The following is a 20,299-nucleotide window of genomic DNA, read 5'->3' as shown; positions in this document are numbered from 1 at the left end:
GCTGACAGGTCCCCATTACATGGAGTAGAGAGTAAATCCGCCATTATTCCCTGCTGTGTAATATCTGGGTATAATGGGGGGAACGTCCTCCGCCGTCATCCCTCCACTCCTATATGTATCATGTGCTGACAGGTCCCCATTACATGGAGTAGAGAGTAAATCCACCATTATTCCCTGCTGTGTAATATCTGGATATAATGGGGGGAACGTCCTCCGCCGTCATCCCACCACTCCTATATGTATCATGTGCTGACAGGTCCCATTACATGGAGTAGAGCGTAAATCCGCCATTATTCCCTGCTGTGTAATATCTGGATATAATGGGGGGAACATCCTCTGCCGTCATCCCTCCACTCCTATATGTATCATGTGCTGACAGGTCCCCATTACATGGAGTAGAGAGTAAATCCGCCATTATTCCCTGCTGTGTAATATCTGGATATAATGGGGGGAACGTCCTCCGCCGTCATCCCACCACTCCTATATGTATCATGTGCTGACAGGTCCCATTCCATGGAGTAGAGAGTAAATCCGCCATTATTCCCTGCTGTGTAATATCTGGATATAATGGGGGGAACGTCCTCCGCCGTCATCCCACCACTCCTATATGTATCATGTGCTGACAGGTCCCCATTACATGGAGTAGAGAGTAAATCCGCCATTATTCTCTGATATTTAATATCTGGATATAATGGGGGGAACGTCCTCCGCCGCCATCCCACCACTCCTATATGTATCATGTGCTGACAGGTCCCATTCCATGGAGTAGAGAGTAAATCCGCCATTATTCCCTGCTGTGTAATATCTGGATATAATGGGGGGAACGTCCTCCGCCGTCATCCCACCACTCCTATATGTATCATGTGCTGACAGGTCCCCATTACATGGAGTAGAGAGTAAATCCGCCATTATTCTCTGATATTTAATATCTGGATATAATGAGGGGAACGTCCTCCGCCATCATCCCACCACTCCTATATGTATCATGTGCTGACAGGTCCCCATTCCATGGAGTAGAGAGTAAATCCGCCATTATTCCCTGCTGTGTAATATCTGGATATAATGGGGGGAATGTCCTCTGCCATCATCCCACCACTCCTATGTGTATCATGTGCTGACAGGTCCCATTACATGGAGTAGAGAGTAAATCCGCCATTATTCCCTGATGTTTAATATCTGGATATAATGGGGGGAACGTCCTGCGCCATCATCCCACCACTCCTATATGTATCATGTGCTGACAGGTCCCTATTACATGGAGTAGAGAGTAAATCTGCCATTATTCCCTGCTGTGTAATATCTGGATATAATGGGGGGAACGTCCTCCGCCATCATCCCACCACTCCTATATGTATCATGTGCTGACAGGTCCCATTACATGGAGTAGAGAGTAAATCCGCCATTATTCCCTGCTGTGTAATATCTGGATATAATGGGGGGAACGTCCTCCGCCGTCATCCCTCCACTCCTATATGTATCATGTGCCGTCAGGTCCCCATTACATGGAGTAGAGAGTAAATCCGCCATTATTCCCTGCTGTGTAATATCTGGATATAATGGGGGGAACGTCCTCTGCCGTCATCCCACCACTCCTATATGTATCATGTGCTAACAGGTCCCATTCCATGGAGTAGAGAGTAAATCCACCATTATTCCCTGCTGTGTAATATCTGGATATAATGGGGGGAACGTCCCACGCCTTCATCCCTCCACTCCTATATGTATCATGTGCCGTCAGGTCCCCATTACATGGAGTAGAGAGTAAATCCGCCATTATTCCCTGCTGTGTAATATCTGGATATAATGGGGGGAATGTCCTCTGCCGTCATCCCTCCACTCCTATATGTATCATGTGCTGACAGGTCCCCATTACATGGAGTAGAGAGTAAATTCGCCATTATTCCCTGCTGTGTAATATCTGGATATAATGGGGGGAACGTCCTCCGCCGTCATCCCACCACTCCTATATGTATCATGTGCTGACAGGTCCCCATTACATGGAGTAGAGAGTAAATCTGCCATTATTCCCTGCTGTGTGATATCTGGATATAATGGGGGGAACGTCCTCCGCCGCCATCCCACCACTCCTATATGTATCATGTGCTGACAGGTCCCATTCCATGGAGTAGAGAGTAAATCCGCCATTATTCCCTGCTGTGTAATATCTGGATATAATGGGGGGAACGTCCTCCGCCGTCATCCCACCACTCCTATATGTATCATGTGCTGACAGGTCCCCATTACATGGAGTAGAGAGTAAATCCACCATTATCCCCTGCTGTGTAATATCTGGATATAATGGGGGGAACGTCCTCCGCCGTCATCCCTCCACTCCTATATGTATCATGTGCTGACAGGTCCCATTACATGGAGTAGAGAGTAAATCCGCCATTATTACCAGCTGTGTAATATCTGGATATAATGGGGGGAACGTCCTCCGCCGTCATCCCACCACTCCTATATGTATCATGTGCTGACAGGTCCCCATTACATGGAGTAGAGAGTAAATCCGCCATTATTCCCTGCTGTGTAATATCTGGATATAATGGGGGGAACGTCCTCTGCCATCATCCCACCACTCCTATATGTATCATGTGCTGACAGGTCCCCATTACATGGAGTAGAGAGTAAATCCGCCATTATTCCCTCCTGTGTAATATCTGGATATAATGGGGGGAACGTCCCACGCCGTCATCCCACCACTCCTATATGTATCATGTGCTGACAGGTCCCCATTACATAGAGTAGAGAGTAAATCCGCCATTATCCCCTGCTGTGTAATATCTGGATATAATGGGGGAAACGTCCTCTGCCGTCATCCCACCACTCCTATATGTATTATGTGCTGACAGGTCCCATTTCACGGAGTAGAGAGTAAATCCGCCATTATTCCCTGCTGTGTAATATCTGGATATAATGGGGGGAACGTCCTACGCCGTCATCCCACCACTCCTATATGTATCATGTGCTGACAGGTCCCATTACATGGAGTAGAGAGTAAATCCGCCATTATCCCCTGCTGTGTAATATCTGGATATAATGGGAACGTCCTACGCCGTCATCCCACCACTCCTATATGTATCATGTGCTGACAGGTCCCATTACATGGAGTAGAGAGTAAATCCACCATTATTCCCTGCTGTGTAATATCTGGATATAATGGGGGGAACGTCCTCTGCCATCATCCCACCACTCCTATATGTATCATGTGCTGACAGGTCCCATTTCACGGAGTAGAGAGTAAATCCGCCATTATTCCCTGCTGTGTAATATCTGGATATAATGGGGGGAACGTCCTCTGCCATCATCCCACCACTCCTATATGTATCATGTGCTGACAGGTCCCATTTCACGGAGTAGAGAGTAAATCCACCATTATTCCCTGCTGTGTAATATCTGGAGATTCCTTGTAGACGGTCATGTGATCGGCTCACCTGCAATCAGATCGCTGCTCGGCTCCAGCTGACTCCTATTAGAGTCAGGGATTTCCGGGGTCACATTCTCCCCATATTCGTCGTCGCCGTCTGGTGTTTTCTAATAGATATAATAGAGATAATTAATATGTGGAAGATTTCACTAAATCCCCAAATCCATCAATCAGGATGGATGAAACCAACATTTACTGATGCACCAATTGATGGCTCCTTACCGGAAGGGTCCAACTGGCCCTCCAGAGAACTGGAGGATTCTCCAGGGGGCCCAGGCATTGACACCTGCTGGCATACAGGGCAGGCAGCTGCCTAGGGCTCCTGCTGCTCCAGGGGCCCTAGCCAGTGGCGTATTGCTAAAAGCGACAGACCATGCAGCTGCTATGGGGCCCGTGAGTCAGGGGGACCCGCCTGATGCCAGCGAAGCAGCAGTGGGTGACAGGGGGGCTGCATTATATTCTATGAGGGGGGCTGCATTATATTCTATGAGGGGGCTACATTAAATTCTATGAGGGGGGCTACATTATATTCTATGGGGGCTGCATTATATTCTATGAGGGGGCTACTTTTTATTCTATGAGGGGGCTACATTATATTCTATGGGGGCTGCATTATATTCTATGAGGGGGCTACTTTTTATTCTATGAGGGGGCTACATTATATTCTATGAGGGGGCTACATTATATTCTATGAGGGGGCTACATTAAATTCTATGAGGGGGCTACTTTTTATTCTACGAGGGGGCTACATTATATTCTATGAGGGGGCTACATTAAATTCTATGAGGGGGCTACTTTTTATTCTATGAGGGGGCTACATTATATTCTATGAGGGGGCCACATTAAATTCTGTGAGGGGGCTACATTATATTCTATGAGGGGGCTACATTAAATTCTATGAGGGGGCTACTTTTTATTCTATGAGGGGGCTACATTATATTCTATGAGGGGGCTACATTAAATTCTGTGAGGGGGCTACTTTTTATTCTATGAGGGGGCTACATTATATTCTATGAGGGGGCTACATTAAATTCTATGAGGGGGCTACTTTTTATTCTATGAGGGGGCTACATTATATTCTATGAGGGGGCTACATTAAATTCTATGAGGGGGCTACTTTTTATTCTATGAGGGGGCTACATTATATTCTATGAGGGGGCCACATTAAATTCTGTGAGGGGGCTACATTATATTCTATGAGGGGGCTACATTAAATTCTATGAGGGGGCTACTTTTTATTCTATGAGGGGGCTACATTATATTCTATGAGGGGGCTACATTAAATTCTGTGAGGGGGCTACTTTTTATTCTATGAGGGGGCTACTTTTTATTCTATGAGGGGGCTACATTATATTCTATGAGGGGGCTACATTAAATTCTATGAGGGGGCTACTTTTTATTCTATGAGGGGCCTACTTTATATTCTATGATGGGGCTACTCCAACCAGTGCTATATAATTAAGAAGTGTACTACCTTATATTACACCCTGATATTAGTATTTTACCCCACAATTGGTGGTCTTGTATTTATTTCTTTGTAGCTACATAGTGGGCCCCAAGAATGATTTTCTCTGGTGGGCCCAAGGTGCTCCAGTCCGACGCTGCTTACCTGGCGGTCCGACGAGCGGTCCGGAAGTTCTAGTACACGCAGGATTTTTTCGGACAGTTCTGTAATATAAGCCAAGTCTCCAGATTGAGACTTTTTTTCAGCCTATAAAGAAGAAAAGAAACAAAAAAGAACAATCTGAGATGATTGGTGGCCATTGTATGTGTCATCTGCTCCTCTCTGCAGATACACTGACTCCATACAGGATTTGGGGACTCGTCGTGTTTTATATGGGAGGAAAGAAGAAGCTTCTGTCCCACCATTATTATCTCTGAGTACAGAGAAGTTGTGTGCGGAGCGTCCGCCACTTACCTGCTGTAGTAAAGTCTTGATGTTGTGACATAAATCTGTCAGATACTCTGACGTCAGTTGATCTTGTCGGTGTTTAGTCAGGCAATCCTTTACTAGCTGCACCACCAGCCGGTGAGTGAAGCAGAGGATGCCATCGGGTGGTAGAAGCGCAATGTTAGGGCGATGGAAGATAAGAACCTCCAATAGCGCTTGTACCTGAAAATCATTCAGATGTAATTCAGCCATAGTGAGAAATTGCAAATGCTCTCCGTCACTATAGAACCAAAAATGGCACCCGGAACCCTGCTGTTGTGAATTCTGTGGCTGAATTCACTCCTGTGGTCACAAGTGGTACTGCAGCTTCTGAGCTTCCTCCCTCAGGTGTTCTGGTGAGCTCGTTAGCTGCTCCGTTACTTAACTCCACCTGATGCTGCTATCCTTGCTCCTTGTCAATGTTTCAGTGTTGGATCTGAGCTTCTCCTGATTGTTCCTGTGACCTGCTGCTCTGTATAGCTAAGTGCTTTTTTGCTATTTTGTTGCTTTTTTTCTGTCCAGCTTGTCGTTTGTTTTGCTGGAAGCTCTGAGACGCAAAGGGTGTACCGCCGTGCCGTTAGTCCGGCACGGTGGGTCTTTTTGCCCCCTTTGCGTGGTTTTTGCTTTAGGGTTTTTTGTAGACTGCAAAGTTCGCTTTACTGTCCTCGCTCTGTCTAAGAATATCGGGCCCCACTTTGCTGAATCTATTTCATCCCTACGTTTTGTCTTTTCATCTTACTCACAGTCATTATATGTGGGGGGCTGCCTTTTCCTTTGGGGTATTTCTCTGGGGGCAAGTCAGGCCTATTTTTCTATCTTCAGGCTAGCTAGTTTCTTAGGCTGTGCCGAGTTGCATAGGTAGTTTTTAGGCGCAATCCACAGCCGCTTTTAGTTGTGTCTAGGATAGGTTCAGGTGTGCAGTCTACAGAGTTTCCACGTCTCAGAGCTCGTTCTTTTGTTTTTGGGTATTTGTCAGATCACTGTGTGCGCTCTGATCGCTAGGCACACTGTGTCTCTGGATTGCCTTCATAACACCTTTCATTAGCAGACATAACAGTACAAGGAGCCAACTAATGATTCTCAATAGAGGGAAAGAAAAAGTTCTGACATCATTTTTTTTTTTTTCTGCTCTGTGTTCACTTTTTTTTTTCCCTAGACATTTGGGTGATTCTGGACACAGGTGTGGACATGGATTTTCAGGGTCTGTGATCTTCAATGGATAATCTCGTTATAAATGTACAAAAGATTCAAGATACTATTGATCAGAAATCTATGTTAGAACCAAGAATTCCTATTCCTGATTTGTTTTTTGGAGATAGAACTAAGTTTCTAAGTTTCAAAAATAATTGTAAGCTATTTCTGGCCTTGAAACCTCATTCTTCTGGTAATCCTATTCAACAGGTTTTGATTATTATTTCTTTTTTGCGCGGCGACCCTCAAGACTGGGCATTTTCTCTTGCGCCAGGAGACCCTGCATTGAGTAGTGTCGATGCGTTTTTCCTGGCGCTTGGATTACTGTACGATGAGCCTAATTCAGTGGATCAGGCTGAGAAAAATTTGCTGGCTTTATGCCAGGGTCAGGATGATATAGAAGTATATTGTCAGAAATTTAGGAAATGGTCAGTACTCACTCAGTGGAATGAATCTGCGCTGGCAGCTTTGTTCAGAAAGGGTCTCTCTGAGGCTCTTAAGGATGTCATGGTGGGATTTCCTATGCCTGCTGGTTTGAATGAGTCTATGTCTTTGGCCATTCAGATCGGTTGACGCTTGCGCGAGCGTAAATCTGTGCACCATTTGGCGGTATTGCCTGAGGTTAAACCTGAGCCTATGCAGTGCGATAGGACTATGACCAGAGTTGAACGGCAGGAATACAGACGTCTGAATGGGCTGTGTTTTTACTGTGGTGATTCCACTCATGCTATTTCTGATTGTCCTAAGCGCACTAAACGGTCCGCTAGGTCTGCCGTCATTGGTACTGTACAGTCCAAATTCCTTCTGTCCATTACCTTGATATGCTCTTTGTCATCGTTTTCTGTCATGGCGTTTGTGGATTCAGGCGCTGCCCTGAATCTGATGGATTTGGATTATGCTAAACGTTGTGGGTTTTTCTTGGAGCCTTTGCGGTGTCCTATTCCATTGAGAGGAATTGATGCTACACCTTTGGCCAAGAATAAACCTCAGTACTGGGCCCAGCTGACCATGTGCATGGCTCCTGCACATCAGGAAGTTATTCGCTTTCTGGTGTTGCATAATCTGCATGATGTGGTCGTGTTGGGGTTGCCATGGCTACAAACCCATAATCCAGTATTGGATTGGAATTCCATGTCGGTGTCCAGCTGGGGTTGTCAGGGGGTACATGGTGGTGTTCCATTTTTGTCGATTTCGTCATCCACCCCTTCTGAGGTCCCAGAGTTCTTGTCCGATTATCAGGATGTATTTGAAGAGCCCAAGTCCGATGCCCTACCTCCGCATAGGGATTGTGATTGTGCTATCAATTTGATTCCTGGTAGTAAATTCCCTAAAGGTCGATTATTTAATTTATCCGTGCCCGAACACGCCGCTATGCGCAGTTATGTGAAGGAATCCCTGGAGAAGGGACATATTCGCCAATCGTCATCACCACTGGGAGCAGGGTTCTTCTTTGTAGCCAAGAAGGATGGTTCGCTGAGACCGTGTATTGATTACCGCCTTCTTAATAAGATCACTGTTAAATTTCAGTATCCCTTGCCATTGTTATCTGACTTGTTTGCTCGGATTAAGGGGGCTAGTTGGTTCACTAAGATAGATCTTCGTGGTGCGTATAATCTGGTGAGAATCAGGCAAGGAGATGAATGGAAAACTGCATTCAATACGCCCGAGGGTCATTTTGAGTATCTAGTGATGCCGTTCGGACTTGCCAATGCTCCCTCTGTGTTTCAGTCTTTCATGCATGACATCTTCCGTGAGTATCTGGATAAATTCCTGATTGTTTACTTGGATGACATTTTGATCTTCTCAGATGATTGGGAGTCTCATGTGAAGCAGGTCAGAATGGTTTTTCAGGTCCTGCGTGCTAATTCTTTGTTTGTGAAGGGATCAAAGTGTCTCTTCGGTGTGCAGAAGGTTTCATTTTTGGGGTTCATCTTTTCCCCTTCTACTATCGAGATGGATCCAGTTAAGGTCCAAGCCATCCAGGGTTGGATTCAGCCGACTTCTCTGAAAAGTCTGCAAAAGTTCCTGGGCTTTGCTAATTTTTATCGTCGCTTCATCTGTAATTTTTCTAGCATTGCCAAACCATTGACCGATTTGACCAAGAAGGGTGCTGATTTGGTTAATTGGTCTTCTGCTGCTGTGGAAGCTTTTCAGGAGTTGAAGCGTCGTTTTTGTTCTGCCCCTGTGTTGTGTCAGCCAGATGTTTCTCTTCCGTTCCAGGTCGAGGTTGATGCTTCTGAGATTGGAGCAGGGGCGGTTTTGTCACAGAGAGGTTCTGATTGCTCAGTGATGAAACCATGTGCTTTCTTTTCCAGGAAGTTTTCGCCCGCTGAGCGTAATTATGATGTGGGCAACCGAGAGTTGCTGGCCATGAAGTGGGCATTCGAGGAGTGGCGTCATTGGCTTGAAGGAGCTAAGCATCGCGTGGTGGTATTGACTGATCATAAGAACTTGACTTATCTCGAGTCTGCCAAGCGCTTGAATCCTAGACAGGCCCGTTGGTCGTTATTTTTTGCCCGCTTCGACTTTGTGATTTCGTACCTTCCGGGCTCTAAAAATGTGAAGGCGGATGCTCTGTCTAGGAGTTTTGTGCCCGACTCTCCGGGTTTATCTGAGCCAGCGGGTATCCTCAAGGAAGGAGTCATTGTGTCTGCCATCTCCCCTGATTTGCGGCGGGTGCTGCAAAAATTTCAGGCGAATAAACCTGACCGTTGTCCAGCGGAGAAACTGTTCGTCCCTGATAGGTGGACTAATAAACTTATCTCTGAACTTCATTGTTCGGTGTTGGCTGGTCATCCTGGAATCTTTGGTACCAGAGAGTTAGTGGCTAGATCCTTCTGGTGGCCATCTCTGTCACGGGATGTACGTACTTTTGTGCAGTCCTGTGGGATTTGTGCTCGGGCTAAGCCCTGCTGTTCTCGTGCCAGTGGGTTGCTTTTGCCCTTGCCGGTCCCAAAGAGGCCTTGGACACATTTCAATGGATTTCATTTCTGACCTTCCTGTTTCTCAAAAGATGTCAGTCATTTGGGTGGTCTGTGATCGCTTTTCTAAAATGGTCCATCTGGTGCCCTTGGCTAAATTGCCTTCCTCCTCTGATTTGGTACCTTTGTTCTTTCAGCATGTGGTTCGGTTGCATGGCATTCCTGAGAATATTGTTTCTGACAGAGGTTCCCAGTTTGTTTCAAGGTTTTGGCGAGCCTTTTGTGGTAGGATGGGCATTGACCTATCCTTTTCCTCGGCTTTCCATCCTCAGACTAATGGCCAGACCGAACGAACCAATCAGACCTTGGAAACATATCTGAGATGTTTTGTTTCTGCAGACCAGGATGATTGGGTGTCCTTTTTGCCGTTGGCTGAGTTCGCCCTTAATAATCGGGCCAGCTCGGCTACCTTGGTTTCTCCATTTTTTTGCAATTCTGGATTCCATCCTCGTTTCTCTTCAGGACAGGTTGAGTCTTCGGACTGTCCTGGTGTGGATTCTGTGGTGGACAGGTTGCAGCAGATCTGGACTCAGGTAGTGGACAATTTGACCTTGTCCCTGGAGAAGGCTCAACTTTTCACTAATCGCAGACGCCGTGTGGGTCCCCGACTTCGTGTTGGGGATCTGGTTTGGTTATCTTCTCGTCATATTCCTATGAAGGTTTCCTCTCCTAAATTTAAACCTCGTTTTATTGGTCCGTATAGGATTTCTGAGGTTCTCAATCCTGTGTCTTTTCGTCTAACCCTCCCAGACTCCTTTTCCATACATAATGTATTCCATAGGTCGTTGTTGCGGAGATACGTGGCACCTATGGTTCCATCTGTTGAGCCTCCTGCCCCGGTTTTGGTGGAGGGGGAGTTGGAGTATATTGTGGAGAAGATTTTGGATTCTCGTGTTTCTAGACGGAAACTCCAGTATCTGGTTAAATGGAAGGGTTATGCTCAGGAAGATAATTCCTGGGTTTTTGCCTCTGATGTTCATGCTTCCGATCTTGTTCGTGCCTTTCATGCGGCTCATCCTGGTCGGCCTGGGGGCTCTGGTGAGGGTTCGGTGACCCCTCCTCAAGGGGGGGGTACTGTTGTGAATTCTGTGGCTGAATTCACTCCTGTGGTCACAAGTGGTACTGCAGCTTCTGAGCTTCCTCCCTCAGGTGTTCTGGTGAGCTCGTTAGCTGCTCCGTTACTTAACTCCACCTGATGCTGCTATCCTTGCTCCTTGTCAATGTTTCAGTGTTGGATCTGAGCTTCTCCTGATTGTTCCTGTGACCTGCTGCTCTGTATAGCTAAGTGCTTTTTTGCTATTTTGTTGCTTTTTTTCTGTCCAGCTTGTCTTTTGTTTTGCTGGAAGCTCTGAGACGCAAAGGGTGTACCGCCGTGCCGTTAGTCCGGCACGGTGGGTCTTTTTGCCCCCTTTGCGTGGTTTTTGCTTTAGGGTTTTTTGTAGACTGCAAAGTTCGCTTTACTGTCCTCGCTCTGTCTAAGAATATCGGGCCCCACTTTGCTGAATCTATTTCATCCCTACGTTTTGTCTTTTCATCTTACTCACAGTCATTATATGTGGGGGGCTGCCTTTTCCTTTGGGGTATTTCTCTGGGGGCAAGTCAGGCCTATTTTTCTATCTTCAGGCTAGCTAGTTTCTTAGGCTGTGCCGAGTTGCATAGGTAGTTGTTAGGCACAATCCACAGCCGCTTTTAGTTGTGTCTAGGATAGGTTCAGGTGTGCAGTCTACAGAGTTTCCACGTCTCAGAGCTCGTTCTTTTGTTTTTGGGTATTTGTCAGATCACTGTGTGCGCTCTGATCGCTAGGCACACTGTGTCTCTGGATTGCCTTCATAACACCTTTCATTAGCAGACATAACACCCTGCACGGCTTCTATTTATAGGGGCTGTGATGTCACAATGGCTGACAATCACCAGTGATGTCACAGTGGCCGACAATCACCAGTGATGTCATCCTGGCCGACAATCACCAGTGATGTCACAGTGGCCGACAATCACCAGTGATGTCACAATGGCCGACAATCACCAGTGATGTCACAGTGGCTGACAATCACCAGTGATGTCACAATGGCCGACAATCACCAGTGATGGCATCCTGGCCGACAATCACCAGTGATGTCACAATGGCCGACAATCACCAGTGATGTCATCCTGGCTGACAATCACCAGTGATGTCACAATGGCCGACAATCACCAGTGATGTCACAGTGGCCGACAATTACCAGTGATGTCATCCTGGCCGACAATCACCAGTGATGTCACAATGGCCGACAATCACCAGTGATGTCATCCTGGCCGACAATCACCAGTGATGTCACAATGGCCGACAATCACCAGTGATGTCATCCTGGCTGACAATCACCAGTGATGTCACAATGGCCGACAATCACCAGTGATGTCACAGTGGCCGACAATCACCAGTGATGTCACAATGGCCGACAATCACCAGTGATGTCACAGTGGCCGACAATCACCAGTGATGTCATCCTGGCCGACAATCACCAGTGATGTCATCCTGGCTGACAATAACCAGTGATGTCACAGTGGCCGACAATCACCAGTGATGTCACAATGGCCGACAATCACCAGTGATGTCACAATGGCCGACAATCACCAGTGATGTCATCCTGGCCGACAATCACCAGTGATGTCATCCTGGCCGACAATCACCAGTGATGTCACAGTGGCCGACAATCACCAGTGATGTCACAGTGGCCGACAATCACCAGTGATGTCACAATGGCCGACAATCACCAGTGATGTCACAATGGCCGACAATCACCAGTGATGTCACAGTGGCCGACAATCACCAGTGATGTCACAATGGCCGACAATCACCAGTAACATAGTAACATAGTTAGTAAGGCCGAAAAAAGACATTTGTCCATCCAGTTCAGCCTATATTCCATCATAATAAATCCCCAGATCTACGTCCTTCTACAGAACCTAATAATTGTATGATACAATATTGTTCTGCTCCAGGAAGACATCCAGGCCTCTCTTGAACCCCCCGACTGAGTTCGCCATCACCACCTCCTCAGGCAGCAATTCCAGATTCTCACTGCCCTAACAGTAAAGAATCCTCTTCTGTGTTGGTGGAAAAACCTTCTCTCCTCCAGACGCAAAGAATGCCCCATTGTGCCCGTCACCTTCCTTGGTATAAACAGATCCTCAGCGAGATATTTGTATTGTCCCCTTATATACTTATACATGGTTATTAGATCGCCCCTCAGTCGTCTTTTTTCTAGACTAAATAATCCTAATTTCGCTAATCTATATGGGTATTGTAGTTCTCCCATCCCCTTTATTAATTTTGTTGCCCTCCTTTGTACTCTCTCTAGTTCCATTATATCCTTCCTGAGCACCGGTGCCCAAAACTGGACACAGTACTCCATGTGCGGTCTAACTAGGGATTTGTACAGAGTCAGTATAATGCTCTCATCATGTGTATCCAGACCTCTTTTAATGCACCCCATGATCCTGTTTGCCTTGGCAGCTGCTGCCTGGCACTGGCTGCTCCACGTAAGTTTATCATTAACTAGGATCCCCAAGTCCTTCTCCCTGTCAGATTTACCCAGTGGTTTCCCATTCAATGTGTAATGGTGATATTGATTCCCTCTTCCCATGTGTATAACCTTACATTTATCATTGTTAAACCTCATCTGCCACCTTTCAGCCCAAGTTTCCAACTTATCCAGATCCATCTGTAGCAGAATACTATCTTCTCTCGTATTAACTGCTTTACATAGTTTTGTATCATCTGCAAATATCGATATTTTACTGTGTAAACCTTCTACCAGATCATTAATGAATATGTTGAAGAGAACAGGTCCCAATACTGACCCCTGCGGTACCCCACTGGTCACAGCGACCCAGTTAGAGACTATACCATTTATAACCACCCTCTGCTTTCTATCACTAAGCCAGTTACTAACCCATTTACACACATTTTCCCCCAGACCAAGCATTCTCATTTTGTGTACCAACCTCTTGTGCGGCACGGTATCAAACGCTTTGGAAAAATCGAGATATACCACGTCCAATGACTCACCGTGGTCCAGCCTATAGCTTACCTCTTCATAAAATGTGATGTCACAGTGGCCGACAATCACCAGTGATGTCATCCTGGCTGACAATCACCAGTGATGTCACAGTGGCCGACAATCACCAGTAATGTCATCCTGGCTGACAATCACCAGTGATGTCACAGTGGCCGACAATCACCAGTGATGTCACAATGGCCGACAATCACCAGTGATGTCATCCTGGCCGACAATCACCAGTGATGTCATCACGGAATCTTGTGATAGAATTTTCCAGCATCGGCTCTGCACAGATACTTGCTGCCCGGCAATATTTCGGGTTTGCTCACACTTGTGTACCAATAATCCAGGAGAGTGGGGCGAGGTTTTCTCACTTGTCCTCCGTGTTCTGTCCGTGTAGAATCCGTCCTGTTATTCCGCAGCTATTAATCTTTTACACGACCATTTACAGGCTTCTTTGCTACAGAAATGGAATGTATCTGTAAAAACCGCTTGTCCCTCTGATGCTCCATAAGGCGTGCGACTGTTTCTTGCCAGTGTCCGATTTTGGACTGTAATCACAGAATGCTGCAGTTTTTTTCCTCACACCGAATATTTGTTTTGCTGTTTTTACCGGCGTTTTTTATCATTCACTTGAATGGGTGAAATACGCTGCAAAACTGAGAGACTTGACAAAGCGCTGCTTTAAAAAAAAAAGCTGAGATTTCAGAAATCCCTGCGGCGTCTCGAGCATACTTTTATGGCACGCCGAAATGTTGGATTAGCACTTGAGCATGCTGAGTTAACACCTCATCAGAGCACGCTCGCTCACCACTAATCCTCCATCATAGGAATGGAAATACTGGATATGTTTATTACCTCACGGGTCTTTTTTCTTCTCCATAGATCATTTAACTCCTTAGTTGCAGAGTTTACTATTTACAACTGTGACAAATATTGAAGAGGTAATCATCAATGACCCAAGTAATCAATCATTAAAAATCATGACATCGTTAACATTAATCTTTTTGTCTTTGGAAAGTTTCATCCTTTACTTAAATTGTGAAATGCCCCTCTTTTATGTCCCCATAGTGAGCACAATGTATGAAGTCAATGAGAAAGCAGTAATTATATATATATATATATATATACACTATTTGTAAAAAATTGCTTTAATTTCTATATATGTACAGGTGCTTCTCACAAAATTAGAATATCATCAAAAAGTTAACTACATCACACACAGAGTCATTACACACAGAGTAATCTATTTCATGTGTTTATTTCTGTTAATGTTGATGATTATGGCTTACAGCCAATGAAATCCCAAAAGTCATTATCTCAGTAAATTAGAATACTTTATATCACCAGCTTGAAAAATGATTGTAAAATCCGAAATGTTGTCCTACTGAAATGTATGTTCAGTAAATGCCCTCAATACTTGGTCCTTTTCCATCAATTACTGCATCAATGTGGCGTGGCATTGAGGCGATCAGCCTGCGGCACTGCTGAGGGGTTATGGAAGCCCAGGTTGCTTTGATAGCAGCCTTCAGCTCATCTGCATTGTTGGGTCTGGTGTCTCTCATCTTCCTCTTGACAATACTCCATAGATTCTCTATGAGGTTAAGGTCAGGCGAGTTTGCTGCTAATCAAGCCCAGTGATACTGTTGACTGTAAACCCGGTATTGGTACTTTTGGCAGTGTGGACAGCAGCAGTCCGCTCCTTGTGAATCTCCCCCAATTTCTGAATGGCCTTTTGTTTTTGTTTTTAATATAAATTTTTATTGAAAATTTGCATTTACAACCATATGAAACAACAATCCATTGGCATCAATCATAGGATTTAGACATTGTACATTGTACTTGTAAAGGTTACCGATTAAGAATATCTTCTTTTGGAGATAACGAAGGTAATCTTAGCCAATATTATAACGTCTATATGGGATAGCGGAGAGAATTGTCAAAAATACAAAAACAAACAAAGAAATAAAAGAAGAAGGGAAGGGGGAAAGGGAGGGAGGAGAGTAAGAAAAGGAGCGGGGAGCCTTCACCGAGTCGCCTAACCCATTCCAACCGGCAGTCTAGCCCGCCTTCCCATTATCCAGTAAAGTAGTAAACATCTAACGCTAATCATGGCAAGAGCAATCCTCTGGTAATTGTAGTGGACCCAGATTATTCTTCAATTTTTCCAAGAGGAACCATCTAGTGGAAGAGAAGGGAGTTATCATCTTCCGCCTTGCATCGGCCCCGCACGTTTTCCAAGAAACTGTCTCCATTTTTTAAGAAATTTGCCCGCTTGTACCTCCTTATTTGTGAGTGCGTCCCCTTGCTCCACCGCCATGTAAGTCGAGCTATTAAATCTGACAACTGAGGGGTAGACGATGATAAGTATAGTATGTATTAGTATTGGGGGACCCCTCCCTCCGCAACTCTCGCCACTCATATTCTCCCAATAATGTAAGATCGCCATTGTCACATTACTCCAAAGGCTGGTAATCCAGAAACTAGGCCCCAAAACGGGACTATGTAACCGCAGGACCATAGGCCATGTAATAAATCAGAGCTAGGTTGCTGACATCTAGGGCAGGCTGTAAGTCTGTTAGGTCTTATATCTGGTTTATGAATATTAAAAGCAGAGATTGCTCCATGCATCATTTTAAATTGAGTTTCCCTCCAATTTTCATTTATTATGTTTTAGTATATATACCCTGTAACATTATACTTTTCCAGAAAGGCATCCAGTCCCCTCTTAAATTTAAGTAATGAATCACTCATTACAACATCATTTGGCAGAGAGTTCCATAGTCTCAATGCTCTTACAGTAAAGAATCCGCGTCTGTTATTATGCCTAAACCTTTTTTCCTCCAGACGTAGAGGATGCCCCCTTGTCCCTGTTTCAGGTCTATGATTAAAAAGATCATCAGAAAGGTCTTTGTACTGTCCCCTCATATATTTATACATTAAAATAAGATCTCTCCTTAGTCTTCGTTTTTCCAAACTAATTAGCCCCAAGAGTAATAATCTATCTTGGTATTGCAGACCCCCCAGTCCTCTAATAACCTTGGTCGCTCTTCTCTGCACCCGCTCCAGTTCAGCTATGTCTTTCTTATACACCGGAGACCAGAACTGTGCACAGTATTCTAAGTGTGGTCGCACTAGTGACTTGTATAGAGGTAAAATTATGTTCTCCTCATGAGCATCTATGCCTCTTTTAATGCATCCCATTATTTTATTTGCCCTTGTAGCAGCTGCCTGACACTGGCCACTGAACATGAGTTTTTCATCCACCCATACTCCCAGGTCTTTTTCATTGATGGTTTTGCCCAGAGTTTTAGAATTAAGCACATAGTTATTCATCTTATTACTTCTACCCAAGTGCATGACCTTACATTTATCCCCATTAAAGCTCATTTGCCATTTATCAGCCCAAGTTTCAAGTTTAAAAAAATCATCCTGTAATATAAAATTTTCCTCCTCAGTATTGATTACCCTGCAGAGTTTAGTGTCATCTGCAAATATTGAAATTCTGCTCTGTATGCCCCCTGCAAGATCATTAATAAATATGTTAAAAAGAAGAGGGCCCAATACTGACCCCTGTGGTACCCCCACTGCTAACCACGACCCAGTCCGAGTGTGCTCCATTAATAACCACCCTTTGTTTCCTATCCCTGAGCCAGCTCTTAATTGTAGATAGAGGCAGAAAATGCCATCCTTGAAGTCTTGAATCCACGAACTCTGCATTTGGTTTTGAGAAACGTAAGTCCCGGAACAAGTCATTCAGTTCTGGCTGTGTTAGAACATGAGGCTCACCAGACATACATGGCTAAGAGTTTGAATCAGCGTTGTTCCCCGTCTCTGACCCATGGACTGCAACATCTTTGTTGGCTGCCTGCTCTAGGCTCCATGACTCTAGTGGCTTTGATACTGGAAGAGCGTCTGTTGTGAATTCTGCTTTTGGGTTCCCTCCAGTGGTTGTAGGTGGGAATGCAGTTGTCCCTCAGTTGCAGTCCTGGCCAGGTGTATCTGCTGATTGCAGTTCTGACTGGGATATTTAGGTGTGCAGGATTCTTGAGTCCTTGCCAGTTGCCCATGGTTCTGGGAGGTTTTGGATCTTTGTCTGGTTCCTCCTGCCTTGCTGCCAATTCAGCAAAGATAAGTGTTTTGTGTTTGTTTCTGTGGCACACATTCTGTGTGCTTAATAATTCTGTGCTATTCATTTGTTTTCTCTTGTCCAGCTTAGACTGTGTCAGTGTTTTCTCAGTCTTGTTGGATTCTCTGGAGTTGCAGATATACGCTCCACATCTTTAGTTAGATGGTGGAATTTTTTGTATTTTCTGCTGTGGATATTTTTGGAAGGGTTTTAATACTGACCGCTTAGGATTCTGTCCTATCCTTTCCTATTTTAGCTAGAGTGGCCTCTTTTGCCAAATCCTGTTTCCTGCCTGCGTGTGTCTTTTCCTCTACTACTCATCTATATATATAATTGTCTAAGGGTTTTTCCGTCTGTCTGTCTGTCTGTGTGTCTGTCTGTCTTTCTGTCTGTCTGTCCTGGAAATCCCGCGTCTCTGATTGATCGAGGCCGCCAGGCCTCGACCAATCAGAGACCGACACAGCATCGACGTAGAAATCCCGCGTCTCTGATTGGTCGAGGCCGCTAGGCCTCGACCAATCCGCAACGGGCACAGCGACGATGATGTCATAAAGGACGTAGACATCTCACGTTTCTGATTCAGCGACGGGCACAGTATCGATGTAGATGTCATAATGGTTGCCATGGCGACGATGGTGTCATAAAGGTTGCCTCGACCAATCAGCGATGGGCACAGTCTGCCGCGAATTCTGGAATCATCGTTGTCCATATACTACGGGGACATGCATATTCTAGAATACCCGATGCGTTAGAATCGGGCCACAATCTAGTCTATATATATAATTGTCTAAGGGTTTTTCCGTCTGTCTGTCCTGGAAATCCCGCGTCTGATTGGTCGAGGCCGCCAAGGCCTCGACCAATCAGCGACGGGCACAGCGACGATAATGTCATAAAGGACGTAGACATCCCGCGTCTCTGATTGGTCGAGGCCGCCAGGCCTCGACCAATCAGCAACGGGCACAGCGATGATGATGTCATAAAGGACGTAGAAATCCCACGTTTCTGATTCAGCGACGGGCACAGTATCGACGTAGATGTCATAATGGTTGCCATGGCGACGATGATGTCATAAAGGTTGCCTCGACCAATCAGCCACGGGCACAATCTGCCGTGAATTCTGGAATCATCGTTGTCCATATACTACGGGGACATGCATATTCTAGAATGCCCGATGCGTTAGAATCGGGCCACAATCTAGTAGTCAATATTTGTGGGGGGCTGCCTATCCTTTGGGGTTCTGCTCTGAGGCAAGGTAGATTTCCTATTTCCATCTATAGGGGTATTTAGTCCTCCGGCTGTGTCAAGGTGTCTAGGATTTGTTAGGCACACCCCACGGCTACTTCTAGTTGCGGTGTTAAGTTCAGGATTTGCGGTCAGTACAGCTTCCACCAACTCAGAGAAAGTTCCATGCGGCTCCAAGGTCACCGGATCATAACAGTACAACTGGCCAATAATGAGTTAAATGCATCTCAGAAGAAGGGAAGAAAGGTGTTGAGCCATTTTTTTTTCTGCAGTCTGCTTTCTCTTCTCTTCGCTCTTTTTCTCTGGGTGGCTGAGGAGTCTTGTGCTAGCATGGATATTCAGGAATTAGCTTCTCGTGTGGACCAGTTTGCTGCTAGGGTACAGGGTATTTCTGATTATATTGTTCAGACTCCTGTTTTAGAGCCAAAGATTCCTACTCCTGATTTGTTTTTTGGTGACAGGTCCAAATTTTTGAGTTTTAAAAACAACTGTAAACTGTTTTTTGCTCTGAGACCTCGATCCTCTGGTGATTCCATTCAACAGGTTAAAATCATCATCTCCCTGCTGCGTGGCGATGCACAGGATTGGGCATTTTCCCTGGAATCTGGAAATCCGGCTTTGTTTAATGTAGACTCCTTTTTTCAGGCTTTTGGATTATTATATGATGAACCTAATTCTCTGGATCAAGCGGAGAAGACCTTGTTGGCCCTGTCTCAGGGTCAAGAGGCGGCAGAATTGTATTGTCAGAAATTTAGAAAATGGTCTGTGTTGACTAAATGGAATGATGATGCTTTGGCGGCAATTTTCAGAAAGGGTCTTTCTGAATCCGTTAAAGATGTTATGGTGGGGTTTCCCACACCTTTCGGTCTGAGTGATTCTATGTCTCTGGCCATTCAGATTGACCGGCACTTGCGGGAGCGCAGAACTTTGCGCGCTGTGGCGTTGTCCTCAGAGCAAATTCCTGAGCCAATGCAGTGTGATAGGATTCTGTCTAGAACGGAACGACAAGGTTTCAGACGTCAGAATAGGTTGTGTTATTATTGTGGCGATGCTTCTCATGTCATTTCTGTCTGCCCTAAGCGGACAAAGAGGATTGCCAGTTCATTTACCATCAGTACTGTACAACCTAAATTTCTGTTATCTGTGTTCTTGATCTGCTCATTGTCATCATTTTCTGTCATGGCGTTTGTGGATTCAGGCGCCGCCTTGAACTTAATGGACTTTGAATTTGCCAGGTGTTGTGGTTTTTCCTTGCAGTCTTTGCAGAACCCTATTCCTTTAAGGGGCATTGATGCTACACCTTTGGCTAAAAATAAGCCCCAGTTTTGGACACAGGTGACCATGCGCATGGCGCCAGCC

The sequence above is a fragment of the Ranitomeya imitator genome, unplaced genomic scaffold (assembly GCF_032444005.1).
Source record: "Ranitomeya imitator isolate aRanImi1 unplaced genomic scaffold, aRanImi1.pri SCAFFOLD_184, whole genome shotgun sequence".
NCBI lineage: Eukaryota > Metazoa > Chordata > Amphibia > Anura > Dendrobatidae > Ranitomeya > Ranitomeya imitator.
Note: the sequence above shows the minus strand (reverse complement) of the source record.